This window comes from Mandrillus leucophaeus, unplaced genomic scaffold, assembly GCF_000951045.1.
Source record: "Mandrillus leucophaeus isolate KB7577 unplaced genomic scaffold, Mleu.le_1.0 Scaffold40, whole genome shotgun sequence".
Taxonomy (NCBI): Eukaryota; Metazoa; Chordata; class Mammalia; order Primates; family Cercopithecidae; genus Mandrillus; species Mandrillus leucophaeus.
Genome location: NW_012104254.1, coordinates 4,062,730 through 4,090,226, shown reverse-complemented (window position 1 = coordinate 4,090,226; position 27,497 = coordinate 4,062,730). Strand labels below are relative to the sequence as shown.

Below are 27,497 nucleotides of genomic sequence, written 5' to 3'. Positions count from 1 at the left end.
AAAATGATACACATAGGCAGGCAATTTAGCATTTTAAACCTAGTCTGGAAGTCTATATGATGCTTCTTTAAAGCTAGCACATTACATACATAAAACAATATGACTACACTGACAAAATAATACTTTTTTTCAGGTAACAATCTAGAGAATATGTATATAAAGATTATACATTAAAAAAATAAGTATTCTCAACTGAAGATTTGGTTCTGCATTGTACTTCAAAATGGCTCAGTTGTCTGGAGAGGGAGAAAGGGAAAAGGAAGAACAATATGCACTTCATATTTGCTATCTACAGAGTTATATTCCGAATTAAAGGCTAGTAAGTCAGTTAGCATTCAACTCTAGCTTTGGATCTGTTTTAATTTCTTATACTAAAGTAAGGAAGGAGGAAGGGCAGGGAGGAAGAGAAACAGAAGCCACTGCCACTGCCTCGTGGCTTAGGAAAATAATCATAGTAATTCTATATATACACTGCTATCACATTTTAAATCAAAATTAGAACTGAATAACAAACTTTACAAGTTTCTTATAAATTATTCATCATATTAAGATACAGTTATATTTAAGTGAAAAAATCAAAGTAAGGGATCTGTTGTTTAAAGAGAATTCACAAAGGAAAATTATGACTCATACATATACAAAAATAAACACGTTAAAAGTTTAATTGTAATCATTAATGAGGGGATCAGGCAGATGATATAACCAGTTCAAAAGATAATGTGAAGAACAGACACATTTATAAATTAGAAATTTTGAAATGAATGTGCAAATAAGGGCAAAATGAGTTTTTCCACAATGGTAGGCATGGCAGAGGTATATGACTGAACCTTCGCTGAACAAGGCAAAATGTACATGTCTATAAATGCATTACTACCAGTTATCTACAAGTTACAGAGTTTAAAATAAGCCAAAGCCAATGAAAGACTAGAATCAGATAACCTGGGAAAATGTGCTGCATGCAGACAATGCAGTTTTCCATTGAAACACATTATTTCACTATATTTTCTAAATTATTTTTCTCACTGCACTTTAAGCCACAGAAAATATCAATATGGTAACAGCTAAGCTTCAACTTACAATAAATCAATAAAGTTTAAACTTACAAAATCTTCAAGAAAAAAACTGAGTGACAGCAAAGTGGAGGAATACTTATCAAAGAGCTACATAGAGTTGGAAGTGACTTACAGGTGAAAAATCAGGAAAATGAGAATCAGATATGTTATGAAACTTATACAGATTGTTTTACTTTTATTACTCCATTTGTAGTAAGGCAGACCTTCAGATACCTGCCTTCCTACTCAGTGCTATATCATTCTAGTTACCAGAACTAGAAATGCAGCTTGTTTTTCATTGTGTTTTCCATTTTCTCAAAGAAAACCATTAACCTTCAGCATGCCAAGTAAGTTAGCTCACTATGATCAAATTTTACTAATTCAATAAAGAATATTTAAAAGTTTTTTCTTTAAGACTCTATAAATACTACTTAATAACTTGCAAAGTCCAGACATGATGGCTGATGTCTATAATTCTAGCCCTTTGGGAGGCCAAGGCAGGCAGATCACCTGAGGTCAGAAGTTCAAGACCAGCTTGGCCAACATGGTGAAACCCTGCCTCTACTAAAAATACAAAAATTAGCCACGCATGGTGGTCCGTGCCTGTAGTCTCAGCTACTCAGGAGGCTGAGGCACAAGAATCACTTCAACTCAGGAGGTGGAGGTTGCAGTGAGCTGAGATCGCGCCACTGCACTCCAGCCTGGGTGACAGAGTGAGACTCTATTTTAAAAAAAGGAAAAAAACTTGAGAAAAACCTTTGCGAAAAACTCAGCTTCTTAAGATCACTTTTTTGGTTTTCAGTTTTCAAAAAATCAGACTGCATTGGAAAAGGATAATACATAAGTTTGATAATTCAAACGTCTTTGTATTCACTATTTTCCTACCTTAGATTCAAGTAACCAGTAGTGGTTAAGGTGTGGAAACTACTAATCTGTTTATTTAACTGGTAAGAAGTTCCTTTTGGAATTGTCACTGTGATCTTCAGTTTTACAAATGTGTGTCTACATTAGGATACTACAGACTTTTACTCCAATGCATATCTTACTACTTGTTTGTGAACTCTGATGTGTGTTTTCCTCTTAGTGATGGGATAGTCTCTCTCTGGAGAGTGGCTATAAATTCAAGCCTGGCCCTAACAGGGTTCCAGGGGAAGTGGTGGTCACGGACGTACATTTCACAGGATGCTTTTTTATCCAGTTGATGGCCTAATGCCTAAGTCTCTGACCCATGACCAGGTGTCCCTCTCACAGGAAACTTGTTTATACCAGCAGATACACTTGTGGCTCTTGTCTGACCTGTGTCCAATTTATTTCTCCCAAGATAGCCACTTTCTAGGAGAGCCCTGACCAGGAGAGTCAGGTATGGATATGTCAGGTGAGACACAGAGAAGGAAACACAAAAAAGCAAAGTGCATGACACAACAGAAGCAGTGTATTACTCGGTGATTATTGCAGAGAAGAGGACAGCACACCTCAAAATGCCAGAAAAGTGAGGAAGCCACCTGCATGCTCAACCAGCAGGTCAGATCACAAGAGAGAAAGGAAGAGATCAAAGCACTTTATTATGACCCAGGGTGTTACCAGTGGGCTTACAGAAAGCAGGCATGAGCTCCATGGAGTCATGCTAGGACTCAGAGGTGGTCAATGAGACATATCTGGGCAGCCCATGCAGGGTATGGGGGTTAGAGGGGGCAAGTCAAGTAGGTTGCATCTAGCTGGCCCGAAGGGAGGTCAACAAACGAGGCTGCATAAGGCAAATATCTGAATCGGCAACATTAAGAAACTGGCAGGGGGAAGGGAAATAGAAACTGTGTCAAGGGTGACTAAGCCCTGTTTCTGGTATGAAAAAGTCCAACTTAATATTCAAGATGGATGCCTAGGTAGCACACAATTATAGGAATTTACTACAGCTGAATTTTAAATAGGAGCAAAAGATAGCACTAAAAGACCACTTCAAAAGAAATATATAGCAAAAAAAAAAAAAAGCCTTTGAGTGATAGGATGATTTTTAAATAAATGGTTGGTTTCAATAATTCACAGCTATCACTCAGCATTCATATAAAATGCTTCTATCTGCAAAACATATTATAAGTGTTAAATAACAGATTATCACAACACCAAGATATACGAGCATGTGAATCTATTTTTTTGGAACCAAAATAGGCTGTGTGAGCACATAGTGCAACCAGTGGCCAAATTCTAATTTCAATTAGAGTGCTTTCCTCCCACTCCTGTGCCAAACTCAATGCTCCCACCGAGCAGAACATGTCCTCTAAAAAGGACTAAGTATAAAACAAGCACACTGTACCTCCCATCCATTCAATTAAGAAGTCTTTATTAAGCACCTACTATGTGTCAAGCACTGTTCCAGGAACCTGGGAAATACTGATAAACAAAACAGACCAAAATTGCCACCTGCATGGAGCTTCCATCCTATTAAGAGAAAACAGCAATAAACAATAATAAGTAAGTGAACTATATAGCATGTAACAAAAGGAAGAAGTGTTGTGAAGATAAGATGAAGTAGAACAGGAAAAGACTGGGAATGCTGGGGGGATGATAAAGTATAATTCTTAACATAGTGGTCACAATGGGCCTCGCTGGGAAGATTTGAAGGATATGAACGAATGAGCCAAGTGTGTATCAGAGAGAACATTCCAGGAAGAGGAGTCAGCGGGAGGGCTGAGAAAGGATCACACCTGCTGTATCTGAGGAGCATGAAGACTGGTGGGGCTGAAGCAGAAAGGGGGCAGAGAAGAGGAGGCAAGGAAGTAGTAAGACATGAGTTAGAGATAACTTTATAAGGCATTGTGAAGGTTTGGCTTTTACTCTGAGTGAAAGGGAAAGCCAATGGAGAGTTCTGAGCAGACGAGTGACATGAGCTGACTGTGGTTTCAAAAAGATTACTCTGTGCTGGGAATAGACTATGAGGGGAAAGATCAGTTAAGAACTAGCTCAGTAACCCTCCTGAGGGATTACTGTGTGGTAAGGTAGGATAATTTACTATGACAAATCAACCTAAATATATAATAACTAGACACAACATAAGTTTATTTCTTGTTTATATAACATTCCTGTATATGTACTCAGGTTGGCAAGACAACTGTCCTACATCCATATCCCCTCCATCTTGTAGCTACACCATCTCCTTGTGGAGATGTTTTTATCTGAATGCAAGCAGGATTTAAATTGGCAAAAAGTTTTAATGGGTCCAGCATTAAAGTGAATGTCTGCTCCACTAGAGAAAACTGTCAAATTGACATAAGTACCTAAAAGAGGCTGGGGAAATTTAGGCTAGCCAGGTTTCCAAAGAAAGGAAGACTGGATTTTGCTGAGTATCTCACAGTTTCCACAGTTCATCCTCAACTGGTAGCCATGAAAACAGGTAACTACTAAAAGTTAGTGATATGGTTTAGATCTGTGTCTCCACCCAATCTCCTGTTGAATTGAAATCCCCAGTGTTGGAGGTGGGGACTGGTGGGAGGTGATTGGATTATGGGGGTGGATTTGGATCTCTGGTATTGTTCTTGTGACAGAGTTCTCACAACATCTGGTTGTTTAAAAGTGTGTGGCGCCTGCCCGCTCTCTGTCTTCCTCCTGCTATGGCCATGTGAAGATGCCTGCTCTGGCTTTGCCTTTCACCACAAGTAAAAGTTTCCTGAGGCCTCCCAAGCCATGCTTCCTATACAGCCTGTGGAACTATGAGCCAATTAAACATCTCCTTTCTCTGTGTATTACCCAGTCTCAGGCATTTCTTTATAGCAATATGAGAACAGACTAATACAGTTAGGATTCTGGACATATTCTTAAGGTAGACCCAATATGATTTCCTAATTTTGATCTGGGCAACTAGAATTAAGTAACTGCCATCAATTGAGATATGGAAGGCTGTGGTAATAGAAGGTTCTGTTCTGAACATGCTATTTCTGTTTGAGATGTCTATTAGACATACGAGAGGGGACGTAGAGTAGGAAATTGGATATATATGTGTGTGTGTATATGTGTGTGTGTGTGTGTGTGTGTGTATGTGTGTGTTTGGGAGAAAGGACTGGACATATAAAGAAATGTAAGTCACATTAAAACCTGAAACTGGTAAGATCATAATAAAGTAAATATAGGTAGAGAAGAAAAGAGGAGAGGATTTGGGGGCACCCCAAAATCAAGAGATCAGGTTGAAGTAGCACCAGAGAAATAGACTGTGGGGCAAGAGAAAAAACAAAAGAATGTAGTATCCTAGAAACGAAGTAAGGAAAATGTATCAAGGCGGAGAAGGTCATCACTTGTATCAGATGCTCCTAATGGGATGATGAGAGAAAAACCAACTATTAGATTTGTATGTATGTGGAAGTCAGTGCTGACCTCACCAAAGCAGTTCCGCTTGGAGTGGCAGTTGGTAAAGGTCTAAGTGCAGACAGCAAGTACAGACAACACTTTGAAATATTTTCTACAAAAGAAAGCAAAGAAATTGAGCGAGGCAAATAGAGAAAGCAGGGTCAAGAGAACTTTTTAAGATAGGAGAAATAATAGAATATTTGTGGGCTGACAAAAACGATCTTGTAGAAAGGGAAAAGCTGTCGATGGTGGAGGAAAGGACAGAATTGCTAGGATTATGTCTTTAAGCAGATGAGAGGAAATGAGGTTCAGTGTAGTGAAGAGCTGGTTATCTTCTATGAAGATAAGCAAGAATGCAGAGCATACAGACACAAACGCTGATGGTTGGGTGGATGTGATGGTGGGAGTTTGTGGAAGTTCCCTTCTGATGGCCCAGACAACACAGCAAGATTCTGTATCTTAAAAAGATATTAAAAGTAAAAAAAAAAAAAAAAAAAAAAGCAGGGGTAAAGTAGGATTTAAAATTATGAGCTGAAAATTAGGAGAGGGAGTCAGGTATCAGAGCAGTGGTCCCCAACCTTTTTGGCACCAGGTACCAGTTTCGTGGAAGACAATTTTTCTACAGACCGGGGTCAGAGGTAAGGGGATGGTTTTGGAATGATTCACGCACATTACATTTAGTGTGTACTTTATTTCTATTATTATTACATTGTAATATATAATGAAATAATTATATGATGCATCATAATGTAGAATCAGTGGAAGCCCTGAGCTTGTTTTCTTGCATCTAAACAGTCCCATCTGGGGATAACGGGAGACAGTGACATATCATCAGGCATTAGATTCTCATAAGAAATGTGCAACCTAGATCCCTTGCATGGGCAGTTCACAATAGGGGTCACACTCCTATCAGAATCTAATGCCACTACTGATCTGACAGGAGGCAGAGCTCAGGCAGTAATGTGAGCGATGGGTAGTAGCTATAAACACAGATGAAGCTTCACTTGCTCACTTGCCTGCTGCTCACCTCTTGTTGTGGTGCCCAGTACCTAACAGGCCACAAGACAGTACCAGTCTGTGGCACGGGGGTTGGGGACCCCTGTATTAGAGGTTTGAGAAGAGAGAAAGGGTGTGACATGAATAAAGGCAGTACAGGGAGCATTAAGTACCAACTTGAAGTTCAGAAATTCCGAAATATTTCATTGTCCTCCAGCCATACTGTTACTTGGCAGAATGTACAGAATAGGCAGAGATAGCAATAGGGTTGCAGTTTTGCCAAGCAAGTATGACATGAGAGAAGATTAGGAGAGTTGACTGGTTCCTGAAAATCTACTAGACTCCCATGCAACCCATGACCACCTTGTCACCAAGTCCTGAGAATTCTACTGCTTTAAATATTCCCGTTTCCTAATCCCTCTTGACTATTCTCAGAACCAGTGTCTTATAGGTTCTTTCCACTTGCCGCAAGGACTATCATAATAGCCTCCTAAACCAGTTTTTTTGTCTCTAAAATATCCATCCTCTTCCCTGAAGCCAGATGTTCTTTCTAAGCCTAATCAATCATGTTTTTCTCCTGCTTAAAATACTTTCACTTCTATAGTCTAAACTCTAAGCTTAGGACATAGAACCCTTTATTACTAATGCCTGGTTAGCTTTCCAGACTTATCTTTTACCACTCTCCCACAAGTACTCTGCCCTTGGCCAGAGGAGCTGCATACATATGTATCAAGGTAAGTACTACCAACTCTGTGCTTCAATGCTAAGTAAAGGTTGAGCTACTGCTCCATTCCCCACCTAGACTGGAAGCTCCTTCAGGACAGGGATCTTGCTTTATTTGACTTGAAACCTGAGGGCCTGGGAGATGGCAGCCCCTCCAAGAATGTTGATTGAATAAACAAATACACACGTGACAGAAAGAACCAGAGCATCTCTAACAGATATAGGTTTTTTGTTTTTTTTTTGTTTTTTTTTTTTTGAGACGAGTCTCACTCTGTCGCCCAGGCTGGAGTGCAGTGCACTGCAAGCTCCGCCTCCCGGGTTTACGCCATTCTCCTGCCTCAGCCTCCCGAGTAGCTGGGACTACAGGCGCCCGCCACCTCGCCCGGCTAGTTTTTTGTATTTTTTTTAGTAGAGACGGGGTTTCACCTTGTTAGCCAGGATGGTCTCGATCTCCTGACCTCGTGATCCACCCGTCTCGGCCTCCCAAAGTGCTGGGATTACAGGCTTGAGCCACCGCGCCCGGCCAGATATAGGTATTAATGCACACATTTTGTAAGCCATATTATAAGAACATTGTATTGAAAAATAAATTAGACAAAGATATCTCATTCATTCATTTCACTCTACAAGCATTTAACAACCTATACTACACACCAGTCAGCATACCTAGGTGCTGAACATAATCTGCTTGCGGGAGACAAGTGAGTAAAATGATTACAGTCAATTTCCTACTTCTATAAGTAGGTCTGAAGAAAAATATTTTTAAAACATGTGTTGGCCTGGCACGGTGGCTCACGCCTATAATCCCAGCACTTTGGGAAGCTGAAGCAGGAGGATCGCTTGAGCCCACAAGTTCAAGACAAGCCTGGGGAACATAGTAAGACCTTGTCTCTACAACTAAACAAAACAAAACAAAAAAACCAGGCATGGTGGTGCACACCTGCAATCCCAGCTTCTCAGGAGGCTGAGGTAGAAGGATCACTTGAGCCTGGCAGCGCAAGGCTGCAGTGAGCTAAAATTGGGCCACGACACTCCAGCCCAGGCAATAGAGCAAGAATCTGTACCTAAAAAAAATATTAAAAGTAAATAAAAATAAAACATGTGCTACCAAAATACATACTCAGTATTCCTCTAATTGGTATTGTAATTAGAACTTGAATACAGTGTAAATTGTGTAATTTTATCTACATTTCTCATTACATTAATAGCACTGACTTGCGTTTCAGTACATTTTGTCCAGCCTCAGTCTACTTTACCCATTTAGCCTAGAGAAAGACAACCTCATTGTTACCATAATGTGCACCTGTACTCAAAAATGCTATCCAGGCCGGGTGCGGTGGCTCACGCCTGTAATTACAGCATTTTGGGAGGCTGAGGTGGGCAGATCACAAGGTCAGGAGATTGAGACCATCCTAACACGGTGAAACCCCGTCTCTACTAAAAAAATACAAAAAAATTAGCCAGGCATGGTGGCGGGGGCCTGTAGTCCCAGCTACACAGGACACTGAGGCTGGAGAACGGCATGAAACCGGGAGGCGGAGCTTGCAGTGAGGCAAGATGGAGCTACTGCACTTCAGCCTGGGCGAAAGAGCGAGACTCCGTCTCAACAAAAAAAAAAAAAAAAAAAAAAAAAAAAAAAAAGCTATCCAACTCCCTGCAATACTATCTTGAAAAATGTATCATAGGGAATAGAAATTTGGTTTTATGTGTTTAAAAAAAAATCACTACATTTCCCACTGTGTGGATAGCAGGGGAAAAAATGCGTCCACTTTGAAGGTCCATGTTTAATAATGGTCAGATGCCAAATACACTGTATTAATATCAGTGAACAAAAGATATGGAGCTTCTCTCATATCTCCATCTGAATTAGATAGATTTTATACCTATGTAATAAATAGATATAGTTTATACCTATGTAATTTATACCTGTGTGTACTCGGTCACTCTATATACATACACGTGTGTGCGTGTGTGCACACAGACACACACATATATATACATATATACATTTACTTGAATTCAACCAGGTGCTTAACATGAAATGACAAACAGACTATAAGCTGTGAATATGTAAGGATAGTTACAATGTACAAGGAGAGTCAGTCACAGTAAATCTTTTCATTCTGAACAGCATTCCTTGCCCACCAATTTAGTCATTAAAACATGACTGCTATTTTTTGGAGAAAAAAATATAAATATTTTAAAATATAAACAAACATAGAATATTTACAAAAAAAATTATATTTTTGTGAAACATAAATATTTCACAAAATACTGTGAAAAGTTAATACAACAAATATTTTTTATATTACAAAGTGGAAATGATGAATACATTGCTCAATTTAAGTAGGAAAACGTCACTTGTACAATTTGCTTTTCTGGTTTTTCAATGCTTTCATGCCTGCTTTTAACCAAAGGAGAGAATACAACTGGTCTAGTTCCTCAGGGGATAGCAGCAATCAATCAATCATAGAGGAAAGGTAAATAAAAAGAAATTATTGTCAGAGACTCTAACATCCATCTATTCCTCCAATATCTTATTCTATCTTGTGTCTCTGCATCAGGGTGAATCACCAGAAAGCAATCTACTTTGACCACATCAGCTTAGCCCTTTAAAAGTCAGTTCCATTGATTTATCATACCTTAATGTCATGCCAAATGAATTTTTTTAAGAACAATTTAATTCAGGAAAAAACTGGATAATACTGGCCTTCAGAGTTTTAAATACTTTATAACTATGGAACACTTTTCACGCAATTACATTGATCCTCAATCAGCACTGCAATCTACTGGCATTTTGCTGTTTTTATTTCCTCAACTTTTCTTTATTCTTTTTATTACATCTTCATTTGTGTGGTTTCAAATTATTTTAAGAAAGGAATGATATAGCTGTTTTTCAATAAAGATAATAGTCTTACTAATAAATACTTCAGGACTTTCCAAAGTACTGCCAATTTCTCACCTTCAGTTTCTCACATACTTAAAAGTATGTCTGAAGAGAACATGAAACAAAATGAAACATCTTATTAAAAAGCATTTTTAAAATTCCCATTACATGCAAATTGTTTAATCATCCTTGATCACAGCATAGTAGCAATGAAAGGCAATAATCAAGTACCTCATACTTATTCTATGCTTACAAATACACAGACTGGAAATCTACATATATCTAAAATGCAACTGGACATTCAAAAGATAATCCCATGAAACTCTTACCTAATTCTCTAAATTGGTTCTCTTTGTAACTAACTATGTATTTTCAAAGCTATATTGTGTTTTAAAACAGATGTCACAATGACAAAATCCATTTTAACATTTTTATCAACAGAAAAATAATTATTTTATTACTTTTCTTTTATTTATTTAATATATATATATATTTTTTTTTTTGAGAAAGAACCTTCCTCTGTTGCCCAGGCTGGAGTGCAGTGGTGCGATCTTGGCTCACCGCAACCTCCATCTCCAGGGTTTAAGCAATCTTCCTGCCCCAGCCTCCTGAGTAGCTGGGACTACAGGCATGTGCCACCATGACCGGCTAATTTTTTGTGTTTTTAGTAGAGATGGGGTTTCACCAGGTTGGCCAGGCTAGTCTTGATCTCCTGACCTCGTAATCCACCCACCTCAGCCTCCCAAAGTGCTGGGATTATAGCCGTGAGCCACCACGCCCAGCCGAGAAGTAATTGTTTTTCAATAATGTGTCATCTAGGAAAGTTATTATGATTCCATATTGCCTAACACAGTCCATACTCAAATTTATCCAATTGTACCCAAAATTTATAGCTTTAAAATACATGTATAAAGTTGAGGACCCGATCAAGGTCCTTGAATCTGATTGCCATGTCTCTTTAGTCTCCTTCAATTTTATATCGTCCCACCACTGTTCTGTTTTGTGTGTGTGTGTGTGTGATAACGACATGATTTATAAACCCAGGGCAGATGTCTTATGGAATGTACGTACTCTGAACTTGTCCGATTCATACTTTACAGTTAGATTTAAGTTAAATAGTTTTGGCAAAAATATTATACAGGTGATACTGTGTGTTTCACTGCATCACTTTAGTAGACACGTATCAGTTTGTCCCATTACAGGTAATGCTAAGTTTGACCACCAGATCTCTCCACTATAAAGGTATATTTTTCTCTTTGCAATTAACACATAATTGGTGTTGTCATACCTTAAGACCATGTAAATATCCTGTTCACCTACAGCCTTTCACCCAATGGTTTTAATATCCAATGATTGATGATCCTTGCCTGGAGTCAATCATTAGTGCAAATTAGTGATTTTGTAATTTTATATTTTGTCTACATTTTAAGTGTCATTTCTTGAACAACTTTATATTTCCCCCTTTTCTCTCTTTGTAACAAAGTGAGTTTTTTTTTTTCAATTTTAAAGTACGATTATGGACTTACAAATTCTCTTTCACATAATGTGTTATAATCCATACCTACCATTATTCTTTTAGATGTTCAAATTGTTTCAAGTTTTGATGGTAGGAAACTTTCAAATAGGCTCCTGTGCCTTTTTGACATGTCCCCATCAGTTTTTGAGTACATTCTTGCTTTCCGACATGGTATGTTCCAGGACCTCTTTGCCCCCCATTAAGAAATCAGGAACTTCTCTAAGGAACATTGCCTCCTTTTGGTAGGAAACCATATTTGGAACCCAAAATCTACACCCTGGATATATTCATTCTTACTGGGGCTTCTAGGCCCTTTCCTTGGACTGAGATAGAAAACAAATTTTTTAAATCTATGAGTTAATATTAATGCCACCAATTCAAAACTAATACCACAGTACACTTTCTAATTTCATCCCATTCTCCTAATTAATATCTCCTAAGAACCCTGGTTCCCCCTAATCCAGTAAAATTATTTCTTTGCTCTATCCTATATTACAAACAAAATAATTTCAAGATTACTACACATGTAGTTAAGGATGGGAGTGAGACTTCTCTAAGTCTGTTTTTATATAGTTGTGACTTTTGAACTATGTAAATGTTCACATGTTGAACATCTGATCATCTACTCCTTATGACAATTGTTTTACTGGTCTCTGGTTTAATCCTTCGGTGCTTCTCTTTTGCAAAAATAAACTATTTTTTTTCTTTTTTGTGGAGAACGGTATCTCGCCATATTGCCAGGCGGGTCTTGAACTCCTGGGTTCAAACTGTCTTCTCACCTCTGCCTTTTGCAAATTTTGTCCTTAGAATATTTCCCTCTGAGTTTGTACAATCAGAATAATATGTTTAAAAGTTACTTAAGCCAAGAAGTATATGGAAAAATGCTCAGTATCACTAAACATCAGGGAAATGCAAATCAAAACCACAATAAGATATTTTATGTCACCCCAGTTAGTATAGCTACTATCAAAAAGACAAAACAAATGCTGGCAAAGATGCAGAGAAAAGGGAATTCATACACTGATGGTGGGAATGCAAATTAATACAGCCATTACGGAAAATGGTATGGAGGTTCCACCAAAAAACTAAAAATAGAACTACCAATCTCATTACTGGGGTTATATCCAAAGAAAAGGAAATCAGTATGTCAAAGAGGTGTCTGTGTTCTCATGTTTATTGCAACATTTTTCACAACAGCCAAAACATGGAATCAACCTAAGTGTCCATCCACAGACAAATGGATAAAGAAAATGTGGTTTATCTACACAATGGAATACCATTCAGTCATTAAAAAGAATGAAATCCTGTCATTTGCAGCAACATGGATGAACCTGGAAGACATTATGTTAAATGAAATAAGAAAGGCACAGAAAGATGAATACTGCACATTCTCATTCACATGTGGAAGCTAAATAAATTGATCTCACAGAAGATGAACAAGACAGTGGTATCTAGAGGTTGGGAAAGGTAGAGAAAAGAAAAGGATAGGGAGAGGTTGGTTAATAAATATAAAATTATCCTAGATAAGAGTTACAAATAATTTATTGTATAGTTTCAATTAGCTAGAAGAGAGAATTGTGAATGTCTCAACACAAAGAAATTATAAATATTTGAGGTAATGGATATGCTAATAACCCTAATTAATCATTACAGTGTATACATGTATCAAAATATCGCTCTGTACTACACAAATATGTACAATTATTATGTGTCAATTTAAAATATAGTTTTTAAAGCAACTTAAAAGGCCAGGTGCCCTGACTCACACCTGTAATCACAACACTTTAGGAGGCCACAGTGGGTGGATCCTTTGAGTTTAGGAGTTTGAGACCAGCTTGGGCAACATGGCGAAACCCCATCTCTACAAAAAAAACACAAAAATTAGCCAGACATGGTGGCACATGCCTGTAGTTCCAGCTACTTGGGAGGCAGAGGTAGGAATATCACTTGAGCTCAGGAGGTTGAGGTTGCAGTGAGCCAAATCACGCCACTGGACTCTAGCCTGGGTGACAGAGAAAGACTCTGTCTCAAAAAAATAAAAAGTTAAATAAATAAATAAAAGCTATTTAAGTTTATTTTTTTGGTGATTACGTCGTGAATTTGTAAGGCTCATTTGTTCTTGTTTGTTTTGAATTTTAGGGTTCGCTTTTGTGTGTGTGTGTGTGTGTGTTTGTTTTTGTTTTGAGATGGAGTCTTGCTGTGTTGCCCAGGCTGGAGTACAGTGGTGCGATCTCGGCTCACGGCAACCTCCGCCTCCCAGGTTCAAGCAATTCTCCTGCCTCAGCCTCCCCAGTAGCCGGGATTACAGGCGCCTGCCACCGCAACCAGCTAATTTTTGTATTTTTAGTAGAGACGGGGTTTCACCATGTTGGCCAGGCTGGTCTCAAACTCCTGACCTTGTGATCTGCCCGCCTCAGCCTCCCAAAGTGCTGGGATTACAGGCATGAGCCATCATGCCCGGCTGGGTTTGCTTTTTAAAAATCATTTTTCTTTACCTTTTTTGTTTCAATACATGACCATTTACATGGGTCAAAAGTCACAACTATAAAATCAGAGTTAGAAAAATCTCATTCCCATCCCTATTTCCTCCACAGTGCTCTTCATCCAATCCTTATCATAATTATTTTACTGGTCTCTGGTTTAACCCTTTCTGTGCTTCTCTTTTGCAAAAAATAAACTATATCTATAAATATACTTTTCCTTTTTGTGGAGAACAAGCTCTCACTATGTTGCCCAGGCTGGTCTTGAACTCCTGGGATCAAACTGTTCTCGCCTGTGCCTCGCTAAGTGTTGAGATTACTGGCATAAGCTGCTTTGCCTGGCCAGACTACATATTTTTTATTTTCTATTCTTTCATATGAAAAAGGGACCATACTCACTATATCTATATACATTGTATATCTGGAAATCTTTCCATATCAGTACATAGAAATCTTCCTTATTCTTTGTAGTATTCTATTCTATTCAATCCGTCTCCTCTGGACAGACATTTAGGTTTTTTCTGCTATTACTAACAATCCTATAATGAAAAACTTTGAGCATATGTTATTCTATATTTGTACAGGTGGTTCATCAGGATAAATTCCTAGAATTTGGACTGGTAAGTCAAAGGTAGGTGATGGTATAATTTGGTAGATACTACAAAATTCTCATAAAATTACACTGTCACATTCCAGTCAGCAACATAAGTGCCTGTTTCTTCACAGGCTTGCCAATTAAGTATACTCTGAGCTTTTAACTTTTGCCAATCTGCAAAGTAAAAATGATCTCTCTGTATATTAATTGGCATTTCTCTTATTATCAATGAAATTTGAACATCTTTACAAATATTGTCATACATCATATCTTTTTTTGGTGAACTATCCATATCTTTTGTTCATTTTTAAAATCATAAGTTAAACACTTATTTCAATGTAAAAAAGAATTCAATAATCCTATAATGATGGCTTCAAACTTTGTTCTAAAAAAAGAATATTAAACAATGAAAAAACAATGTAAGAACTAACTGAAAAGAATACGAACAACCCTTAAAACTATATTGTCATATTCTATACTGTGTTCCAAACAGTCCACTAAAAAGTGGAAGTTAAATCAAATGAGAAGGATTAAGAAAAATGTGTTCAAGTTATAATTTTATGATATCAATTAGTGTTAAGTGGTTTATTTCACAAACAACCAAGTCACTGAAGAAGGTGAAAGTTTGGGAAACAGATGGTTGAGAGACATTTTTTGGTAGCAGTTTCATTACACCCACCTCGCAAGTACAGGTAATTCTTCGAGGATGAGGGGCTTCCTGTTGTAGCTGATATACTGTGAGAAGGTAGAAACAAAAAGTGTCAATGTCCCTTCCATAGAACTTATCAATATATTAGAAATAAAAACCTGGCTGCTTTTTATGTTCACAAGAAAACTGGTATAACCTTATTTATTAAATGGTGTTATGAACAAAACAAAGAAAGTAAACAAAACTACATTTAGTGAAAGCCCAGGAGCAATACAAACAGAAAAATCATAATCCAAATAAGTGTCTTTTTACCTTGTAACAAGTCAGTGCTGGATATTTGGCTCTGTTCTCTGAAATCTGGTCATTTATTTTTCCCAATTCTTTGTGGGGATATTAAAGGATGTCTTTGATATAAACCAATAATGGTTATATACACATATATTTAAAGCATGTTATTGTCAAGCTTGAAACTAAAATCAAGATTTACAGGCTAAATGTAACAGATACACTGTTTTTCTCCCCTATTTATATTGCAAACATCTACCTTCAAAGATAATCTTCCTCTTTCCCTAAAAACAAAAGTTCTGAGCCAAAGTTACCACTGCTTATTCAACTAGGGCAAATATAGCAAAAGAAAGAATTCAGATATTCAAATAACTTGCCAAAAGAGTGAATCATTTTCAGGGCATATGAAAATGTATCAGTGAAAATTATACTGATACCATGACTTCCTTCTAGCCTCACTTCAGACTTTTTTATTTAAAATGAAAAAAGAATGAATAGGATGTGTGGCTACATATGTCTAAGTTTATCTCTTAGAGATTTTTTTCTATTTCTACATATATAATCACATATAATTTAATATTCTAAATACTTAAGATATTTTGTCAACATAACATCAAACTACCCAGTAATCTGGGACCATCAGGTAACAGATGACTCAGATTTCAAAGGGATATCATTACACAGACTCTACTTCTGACCACACTGATTCACCTACATCATAGGAACATATATAGAATAAATGCAATTAGACTATACATATATACACACATATATAATTAGCCTGTGTGTGTACATATAAATGTGTGTGTATATATACACTCTCTCTCTACACACACACACAGTGAACACACACAGATACAATCACCATGTGTACTTCTATGCAAAGGGGATACAGCACTGTGGTTAAGAATTTGAACTCTTGAATTGAACAATCTGGAGTCTGAACACTGGGGCTCTGTCACTAACACTGCATTCTGTGCCTTCATTTTCCTTATTTGCAAAATGGGATTAATAATAATTTCTACTTCACAGATAAGGATATAAATAATTTATGTAAAAGATGTAAAATAGTCCCTAGCTCACAGTAAATGCTCAATGAAAATTACTCATTATTATGCATAGGAGACTGGTATTAATACATAAAATTCTTTATAATAATACTTGATTACTAGGATGCATCTTGAGTTCCTCACTAAAACATAGTATCAGAGCAATGCTATAATTTAAAAGGAACTGAGAAAATACAGCTTTATTGTTTAAAAATCAAACACAAAGCTACTTCATCAGTAATGTTTAAATTCTATTGGTAGAAATGTGTTCCTTTACCTTTTTCTCCTGATGGCAAAAGTCCCCAAGAGAAGTAATACATTAAAATAGTTTTAGATACCCATATTTCATTGAGAGAGTTAATAAGAAATATTCCTGTGGATACAGTTTTATATATTGTTACGAGATGACACAAAGAGAGTTAATTCTGAGGTAGAAAAGGGAAGAAAAAGCACTAAAGTCAAATTTGTCTGGCCCTGATAATGAAAAGTACATGTGTATCACCCCATGATATGTGTAAATCTCCACGCTCCTTAAAAGCGGCCAAAACATGATTTGTAAGAAAGAAGCGTTCTTCAAGGGCCAGGCACAGTGGCTCCCACCTGTAATCCCAGCGCTTTGGGAGGCCCAGGTGGGAGGATCATTTGAGCTTAAGAGACCAGCCTGGGCAACACAGCGAGACCCTATCTCTAAAAAATGTAAAAAGAAAAAAAAAAGATTCTTCAAGTCCATTCCTCCATATTGGTAACCATAAGGCAAAAATTCAGTTCACATTTCTACTTTGATCAGTAATTCTCAAAACATTGGTATTTCCCTTTGTCAAGAAAATGCTCTGGAAAGTGCTGCCATCTATGAAAATCCAATTCTGAGAACTGAATGACAGTCAAGAAGAACATTAAAAGTTAATACAGAAAGTAAAATGTCGATTTTGACTCAAAGCACAAATACTGTAGTATCTGGTTATCAGCAGTAAGCATTTGCCTGTTCAGTAAGCATACATTAAGATGAGCCACTATGAGAAAAGGGGAGACAATATTGTCATATGAGAATTGATCTGGGTTTCAAATTTGTTTCATCAGAGTTTCAAAGGGTACAGTATTTTCTTAACATTAAGTCACATAAGGTTATTTACTTTTCAGTTTCTTTCAAATCCTCCTAATTGTCTCAAAGGATAAAGCTCTGTTTCATAAAGAGAAACTTTTAGACAAATGCTTCCTGATTGGCTACCAGTGGTTACCAATGGTTAATCTACCTTTAAGACTCGCTTTTTTTAATTCCTGTTTTGTTTTTTTTTTTTTTTTTGAGACAGTGTCTCACTTTGTCATACAGGCTGGAGTACAGTGGCACAAACACAACTCACCGCAGCCTCAACCTCCCGAGTTCAAGCAATCCTCATGCCTCAGAACCCAAGTAGCTGGGACTACAGGCACACACCACCATGTCCAGTTAATTTTTTTTTTTTTTTTTTTGAGACAGAGTCTCGCTCTGTCACCCAAGCTGGAGTGCAGTGGCATGATCTCAGCTCACTGCAAGCTCCACTTCCCAGGTTCATGCCATCCTCCTGCCTCAGCCTCCTGAGTAGCTGGGACTGCAGGCGCCCACCACCACGCCTGGCTAATTTTTTGTATTTTTAGTAGAGACAGGGTTTCACTGTATTAGCCAGGATGGTCTCGATCTCCTGACCTCGTGATCTGCCCGCCTCGGCCTCCCAAAGTGCTGGGATTACAGGTGTGAGCCACCGCGACCAGCCTAATTTTTGTATTTTTTATAGAGACAGGGTTTCACCATCTTACCCAGGCTGGTCTCAAACTTCTGAGCTCAAGTGATCCTTCCACCTTGGCTTCTTAAAATGCTGGGATTACAGGTGTGAGCCACTGTGCCTGATCAAGTCTTGGATATTTTATAACAAATATAACAAATTTGGATTCAAAACACACCTATCAAAAAGATCATTAAAAAATTATACAAAATAATGACATCTAATTCAGGCCCTTCTCTCTCAGTTTAGAATTTTTGATAATTTGAATTGGAACTCAGCTGAATTTAAATCAGCACAATCATTAAAAGATTCACCAAAAATTAATAGCTAAATTCAAGATGAGGGAATATATGATTAAAGTACTTAATATCTTCAATCACCTTAGAAGTGTCAATCATATATACTTATTAATGAAACTCTCAATCCCTACAGACAATAAATTGTTCATCAAGTCCAAAGATCACAATTGGTATCTTGAAGTCAAAATTGGCCCACATGTGTTTTGTTTGCTGTCTTTTAAATTTGAGTAGGTATTTAACATCAAAAAATTAAGGAACTTAAGGACAACAAAAGCAAAAGAGAATGCCAGCCTCTCTTGAAAACTCAGATCTAGCAATATTGAACCCAGAGTCTAACAAGACAATAAAAGATGCTAATTTTGAGCTACTCTCTATAGACAGGGTCTCCACGGTCTACTGTCTCAGAGTCCTAACCTGGCTTGCTTGTCTCATTTATTACAGGTAAGGTTCCTGCTTTAATTCACACAACAAGTATTGAAAAGCAATAAAACCATATTTGTTTAAAAAGAGTCCAAAACTTAGACTTCTTGCTAATTTTATTTCCCTATTGGTTTATATTTGTAAGACTTCAGAGTTACATTTTAACAAGATCAGTGGAACTAACAGTAAGAAGTACAAGATAGGCATGGGTAAAATAAGTTTCTTCTAGAATCAAATTGTGAAATCCTGTTCAGATTCCACCATGCCAAAGATAGAAAAACAAAACACACTAACATGTAGCAACTTTTGACATTAAATTAAATCATCTTGTTTACTTTTATAGATCTATTACAGAAGTGAACAATTAGAACTTCTTGAGTAGCTTTCAACGGGTGTACCGCCTTACATGAACTGACATACCTAATTATTTTTAAAATTTCAGCCCATGTCTATTTCATTACCATTTTAAGAATTTTTTAATAATTAAATTTAAGTCACATTACGGAGATGCTGAAGCATTACAGTTTGTCGGTCCCAAAGAGTATTAGTAGAAAATATTGTCAATTATCAATTCTAAACTGTATACATATATCTAGCCTAAGATTGTCATGGCTCAAATATTAAGGAAACTGAACAATGCCTCCTACCTCAGTTATTTAAAATTCCAGTCTCTATTGATGACATCAGGGTATTACAGGCCTATCAGTCTTTAAAATTTTTCCTACTAAAATGTAAAGACTCCTAAGAGATGAAGTCCTTAAGGTACAGTTAATAAACATCTTACTGAAGATTATTTAGAGCTAGTTGTAAAAACTGTAAAACTGCCTGAGTGGTAAAGATAATACAAACAAAAAGTTCAACTTAATCACATTTTTTTCTAAGATCGGAATTTGACAAACACAATAACCATCTATATGATCATAAAAAGTCATCGTTAGAATGCATTTATTTATTTAATATGAATGAATAAATGAATGAGACAGGGTCTGGAGTTCAGAGTCCTGATCAAAACTCACTGCAGCCTCCACACCCCTTGGGCCCAAGTAATCCTCCCACCTCCACCCCGGAAGCAGTTCCTCCCACCTCCACCTCCCAAGCAGCTGGGACCACAGGAGGGCAACACCATGCCCAGCTAATGTTTTTATTTCTTATTTTTTGGTAGAGATGGGATCCCCGTATATTGGCCAGGTTGGCCTCAAACTTTTGGGCTCAAGAGATCCTCCCACCTCAGTCTCCCCAGACTACTAGGATTACAGGCCTGAGTCACCATGCCTGGCTGCAATTTTTATGTTTCCTCATTTGTTAAAATTTGTACATACTCAAATCTTGGAAGATTAATATCATAATCTTATAAGAAAATTTCCAAAAAGGATTTTTCCACTTGCTTTTAATATAGTTTAATTATAAAATTTCCTTGAATCAGAAGTTTTTTTCCTTTGACAGTCAAAAGATAAAATATTTATTTTAATAATTTCCTACACATTTCTACTATTAAAATGATTATGGGGAGTTCAGACACTGAAGTCATTAAGAGAAATGATAAAACTCAGTAACAGAATTATAGTCTTATTAAAGAAAGATTCAGCTGGGCAGTGGCTCACACCTATAATCCCAACACATGGGAGGCCAAGGAGGCAGGATCACTTGAGGTCAGGAGCTGGAGACCTTCCTAGGCAACACAGTGAGACCTTGTAGTCTACAAAATAAAATTTTTAAAAATCAACCTGTGGTCACAGCTACTCAGGAGGTTGAAGCGGTAGGATCACTCGAGCCCAGGGGGTCAAGGCTGTAGCATGCCAAGATTGCACCACTGAACGCCAGTCTGGGCGACAAAGTAATAGCGTATCTCTCTTTTTTTTAATGTGGTTTTTTTTTGTTTTTTTTTTTTTGAGACAGAGTTTTGCTCTTCACTCTTGTTGCCCAGGCTGGAGTGCAATGGTGCGATCTTGGCTCACTGCAATCTCTGCCTCTCAAGTACAAGGGATTCTCCTGTCTCAGCCTCCCAAGTAGCTCGGATTACAGGCATGCGCCACCACACCCAGCTAATTTTTTGGTATTTAGTAGAGACGGGTTTCACCATGTTAGGCTGGTCACAAACTCCTGACCTCAGGTGATCTACTCGCCTCAGCCTCCCAAAGTGCTGGGATTACATAAATGCCATTTTTTAAAACAAATGATAGCTACTGCAAGACATGCAAGATATGTGAAGCTACAAAAAATACCAATTGCATATACTACATTTACTAATTGATATTTTTCACAGAGGAAAAGATCACCACAAACTCAATAATAGTCTGAGGCTTCATAAATGTTCTTATATTTAAAATGTGCAGGGTGCAAGTCAGAGTCAGAGAATAAAGATAAACTGAAAACCAGAAAATGCAGAGAAGTTTTTGTTGTTGTTGTTGTTGTTGTTTTGTTGTTGTTGTTGTTTTGAGATGGAGTCTCACTCTGTAGCCCAGGCTGGAGTGCAGTGGCATGATCTTGGCTCACTGCAACCTCTGCCTCCCTGGTTCAAGCAATTCTCCTGCCTCAGCCTCCCAAGTAGTTGGGACTACAGGTGTGTGCCACCACACCCAGCTAATTTTTGTATTTTTAGTAGAGCTGGGTTTCACCATGTTGGCCAGGCTGGTCTCAAACTCCTGACCTCAGGCAATCCGCCTGCCTCAGCCTCCCAAAGTGCTGGGATTACAGGCATGAGCCACAGCGCCCGGCCAGAGAAGAATTTTAAATAGGCTTCCAGCCAATGAGATTACGAGACAAAATCTTTAGGAGGTAAAGAACATTAGTCATTTTTACATATTCGTATAACTATACTCCCAAGGGAAAAAGAAAAAGGCACCACCAGCGTTGGGGCAAAGCATCTATGGCAATATTTTTAAAGATTGTTCATGTTTTACTTATAATTAGCCCAAAGTGGCAATCTATTAAAAACAAAATTATCTCTTCTGAGAACATAAGACCAATGAGAATCTGAATCGCTGTTCCTTCAGTGGGCAAATTTCAGCAACCTACAAACATCAAATTTATAATAAACCTCAACATTTACAAAGATGTTAATCTATAATTAAAGTACAGGTTTCTTAGGCTGCTAATTCAACTACAGAAACAAACAAGAACTTATAGTGCTTTTCCATAATAATGCATTCATAAATTTTAAAAAACCATTTTGATTATATTAGCCCTATTTCAACTCTTAAAATCTGAAATATCCTTTACTTGATGAAATAATATTCTCTAGAAAACAAGGAAAGGAAAACAAAGAACTAAAACCCTAGACGTTTAAAAAGAAATATTTATCCTAACGCAGTTTAAAGAGCAGCATGGAATCAAGTATCTCCCTTATATTTTGGGAAAGTAATTATTTAAAAGTTAGATCACCTTTTTTTTTTTTTTTTTGCCTCTTTTCACTTATTCTTTCTGTCAACATAGCCTCCTGAATTATTGTCATTTAAATATTCCTTTCTTCACATAAAGCAACAGGACCTGAAAATAATTAGACTGTTTGAATTCTCAGTGTCTCCTTGTATTAGCTTTATTAACCACTCTTAACAAGTGGTCTCAAGTTTCACTACACGGAATTCATGCAAGCTCAGAGGGATGAAATGCATTCCAGACAGAAAACCATACACTGAACAGACTTTGTGGAAACACTTACTTAACCACAATTACTTCTATGCTATTCCCAAACCTTGTTGTAAATTAATTTTTCAACAATGGATACAAAATGGAATTTCTATCTAATAATCCCATATTTTTATATTACTTATAAAGCACTATAACCCACACAATTAAATTTATTTGTAGACTTACAGTAAGATTTCCAAACAGGAGGTCTATATTCATCTGTATCTGAAAGAAAAAACATCAAATTAACATTACCGAACATTTATATTTTAAATGAGACATTTTAATAATTAACTCATTTAATACATATTTGAGATCTATTTGTTCTAGGTATTGTGCTAGGCATGAAAGGGCATTCAAGGGTTTTTTTTAGCCTTGGTCCTTAGTTGGAGAAATTTTCCAAAGATGTTTAAAGAAAGTTATTGTATTTATTCAACTGCTTATTACATAAAACATCAAGGTTAACTTTTACTGCTGGTACTCATTTCTTACTATCACTGAAGTAATAGTCAATAAAGGCTTTGTTTCTTTGGGCTTAATGATTATTTCACTGAAAGATCCCTAAAATTATTGAATTTTTCTTTTTCAGTCAAATTTACCAGATTAATAATTTTAATTACCCCCAAAGTTAAGTATTTCTATTATTTTCCCCCATTACATTTAGGGGATTCCAATGTACATGGTTTTACTAACATGAAGAGAGAACAGCAAGATTCAGATCTCAGTCCTCACACATCCTGGACAATCAAAACCAGGAAATGAGAAACACTTCAATGGAAGAGAGCGTATCTAGGGAATGACAACGAACATGAGGTGAACATCTGCTCTTCAAGTCCATTTCCCCTCACGTTGCCTGAGTGCAGATGTAGGAGACAGTATAAATAGGAAGTGGAAAGAGATGAAAATACAAACACATGAGGGACGTGAAGTAATCAGAGAAAGGAGGAGCCAGTGTGGTCTGGCTTCTCATCAGTAAAGTATAGCTGGGGGCTAATTTTGCCAGCCAAAAGCTCTGCCTGCAAGACTATATAGCCAAGACTACAGAAACATTTTTTGGTATAAAGATATGGGCCGGGTGCGGTGGCTCAAGCCTGTAATCTCAGCACTTTGGGAGGCCGAGACGGGCGGATCACGAGGTCAGGAGATCGAGACCATCCTGGCTAACACGGTGAAACCCCATCTCTACTAAAAAATACACAAAAAGCTAGCCGGTCGAGGTGGCGGGCGCCTGTAGTCCCAGCTACTCGGGAGGCTGAGGCAGGAGAATGGCGTAAACCCAGGAGGCGAAGCTTGCAGTGAGCTGAGATCCGGCCAGTGCACTCCAGCCCAGGCGACAGAGCGAGATTCCGTCTCAAAAAACAAAAAAAAGATATGGCCAGCCACATCACCTGGCTCTGCTGGAAACCAACATGAACCCATTAGGCAATCTGATCCTAAAATCTTCATCTTCAAGGAAGCAAAAAAATCCCTGGAAAGTTTATTGAGAAAACTAAACAAGTAGCTCAGGTAAAATGGTCATAGACGAAAGACATTCAGCCTCCAATTTGCAACCTTTAAACTGCAATATCACACTTGGTTTATAATGTGTTATCAAAAATCACACAAATACTTTGAGAAAAAGGGTTATAGCAAGACTACTAATAGTGGGCATATTAACATAACATGGAAATTTTAAATCATGTGGAAATTGCTTGGGACCCCATAGGAGTGTTCAAATATGTCTGCTTCAAGATGCTTCAATGAGCATCCAAATTGGTAAGGAGGAAGTCAACCTGTCGCTGTTTGCTGATGACATTATCGCACACATAGAAAACCCTAAATACTCATCCAAAAAGCTCCTAGAACTGGTAAGTGAATTCAGCAAAGTTTCCAAAGTTAATGTACACGAATCAGTAGCTCTGCTATACACCAACTGTGACCAAGCTGAGAATCAGGTCAAGAACTCGATCTCTTATACAAAAGCTGCAAAAAACAAACAAACAAAACAAAAACAAAAACAAAACTTAGGAATACACATAACCAAGAAGGTGAAAGACCTCTGCAAGGAAAACTGCAAAACACTACTGAAAGAAATCATAGATGACACAAACAAATGGAAACACATCCCATGCTCATGGATGGGTAGCATCAATATTGTGAAAATGACCACACTACCAAAAGTAATCTACAAATTCAATGCAACTCCCAACAAAATATCACCATCATTCTTCACAGAACTAGAAAACACAGTCCTAAAAATCATATAGAACCAAAAGAGAGCCCGCACAGCCACAGCAAGACTATGCAAAAAGAACAAATGTGGAGGGATTACATTACCCAGCTTCAAACTATACTATAAGGCCACAGTCAGCATAGTACTGGTATCAAAATAGGAATATAGACTACTGAAACAGAATAGAGAATCCAGAAATAAAGCCAAATCCTTACAGCCCACTGATCTTCAACAAAGCAAACAAAAACATTAAGTAGGGAAAGGACACCCTATTCAACAAACGGTGCTGGGATAATTGGCAAGCCACACACAGAAGAATGAAACTGGACCCTCATTTCTCACCCTATACAAAAACCAACTCAAGATGGATCAAATACTTAAATCTAAGACCTGAAACGATAAAAATTCTAGAAGATAACATTGGAAAACCCCTTCTAGATATTGGCTTAGGCAAAGACTTCATGACCAAGAACCCAAAAGCAAACAGAACAAAAGCAAAGATAAAGAGATGGAATTTAATTAAATGAAAGTTTCTTCATAGCAAAAGAAATAATCAGCAGAGCAAACAGACAACCCACAGAATAGGAGAAATCTTCACAATCTATACATCCAGCAAAGGACTAATATCCAGAATCTACAAGGAACTCAAACAAATCAGCAAGAACAAAACAAGCAATCCTATCAAAAAGTGGGCTAAAGACACAAATAAACAACTTTTAAAAGATGATATGCAAACAACGTGAAAAAATGCTCAACATCACTAATTACCAGGGAAATGCAAATTAAAACCACAAAATGGTATCACTTCACTCCTACAAGAATGGCCATAATCAAAAAATAAAAAAATAATAGATGGTGTGGATGTGGTGAAAGGGAACACTTTTACACTGTTGGTGGGAATGTAAGCTAGTACAACCACTATGGAAAACCATCTGGAGATTCCTTAAAGAACTAAAAGTAGAGCTACCATTTGATCCAGTAATTCCACTCCTGGATATCTACCCAGAAGAAAAGAAGTCATTATATGAAAAAGACACTTGCACACGCATGTTTATAGCAGCACAATTCGCAATTGCAAAGATACGGAACCAGCCCAAATGCCCATCAATCAACAAGTGGATAAAGAACATGTGGTATATATATCTATATATCTACATATAGAGAGAGACAGACATATATATACACACCATGGAATACTACTCAGCCATAAAAAAGAATCAAATAATGGCATTTGCAGCAACCTGGATGGAAGTGGAGACCATTATTCTAAGTGAAGTAACTCAGGATTGGAAAACCAAACATTGTATGTTCTCACTTATAGGAGGGAGTTAAGCTATGAGGATGCAAAGGCATAAGAATGATAAAATGGACTTTGGGAAGTGAGAGGAAAGGATGGGCGGGGAGAGGAATAAAAGACTACACATTGGGTACGGTATACACTGCTCAGGTGATAGGTGCACCAAACTCTCAGAAATTACCACTAAAGAACTTATTCATGTAACCAAACACCACCCAAAAACCTATTGAAATAAATAAATTGAAAAACAAACGAAAAATAAAGAAAATGTGGTATGTACACACCATAAAATACTAAACAGCTATAAAAAAAGAATGAAATTATGTCCTTTGCAAAAATATGGAGGCAGCTGGAGGACACTGTCCTAAACAAACTAACACAGGAACAGAAAACCAAATACCATATCTTCTCACTTATAAGTGGAGCTAAGTATTGAGCACATAAGGATATAAATATGACACAATGTCTACTATGGACTACCAGAAGGTGAGGAGAGGGGTGAGTTAAACTACCTATTAAGCACTATGCTCACTGCCAGGGTGACAGGACCTGTACTCCAAACCTCAGCATCATGCAATATTCTCATGTAACAAATCTGCACATGAACCCCCATATATAAATAAAAGCTGAAAATTAAAAAAAAAATTGAGGAAAACTTAAAGACAAAGAGGAAATCTTAAAAGAAGCAAGAAGAAAAATAACTTTTCCATTGAAGAATAATGGTAAGAATTACAAGCAGACTTCTCATTAGAAACCATAAAAGCATTAAGAGAGAGGAGTAAAATATCCGAAATGTTGAAGAAAGAAAAAAATAACAGCTCCAAATTTTATATCCACTAGAATTATCCTTCAAATGAGAAGGAAAGATAAAGACTTTCTCAGACAAACAACAAATGAGAGAACTCATCACAACAAACCTGGCAAAAAATAAATGTTAGAAGAAATTCTTCAAAAAGGGGGGGAAAAGGATGTAAGTCAGAAACTCAAATCTACATAAAGAAAGAGCATCAGAGAAGGAATAAATGATAAAATGAAAAAACAAAACATACACACAAATATGTCTGCTTGAAGAATGAATAACAGGCTGGGTACGGTGGCTCACACCTGTAATCCCAGAACTTTGTGAGGCCAAGGTGGGCTGGTCACCTGAGGTAAGGAGCTCGAGACCAGTCTGGCCAACATGATGAAACCCCATCTCTACTAAAACTACAAACATTACAAACATTAGGTGGTGGGTACCTGTACCCCAGCTACTCAGGAGGCTGAGGCAGGGAGAACTGCTTGAACCCAGTGGGCAGAGGCTGCAGTGAACCGAGATCAC

At 37.4% G+C, this 27,497-nt stretch overlaps 1 protein-coding gene across 2 annotated transcripts in view; it reads right to left on the bottom strand.

Moving 5' to 3' along the window:
- Nucleotides 1–27,497, bottom strand: part of CHN1 (chimerin 1) — a 176,239-nt gene that overhangs the window by 126,319 nt on the left and 22,423 nt on the right. Inside the window, exons 2-3 of one of the 2 annotated variants that reach the window (XM_011991870.1) lie at nt 22,854–22,892; nt 15,257–15,316 (exon numbers count right to left, since the gene is read on the bottom strand). The gene's annotated coding sequence lies outside the window, so the exon portion shown is untranslated. Of the gene's footprint in view, nt 1–15,256; nt 15,317–22,853; nt 22,900–27,497 lie in introns of those variants that run through there. The other variant, XM_011991875.1, reaches the window with a different exon arrangement.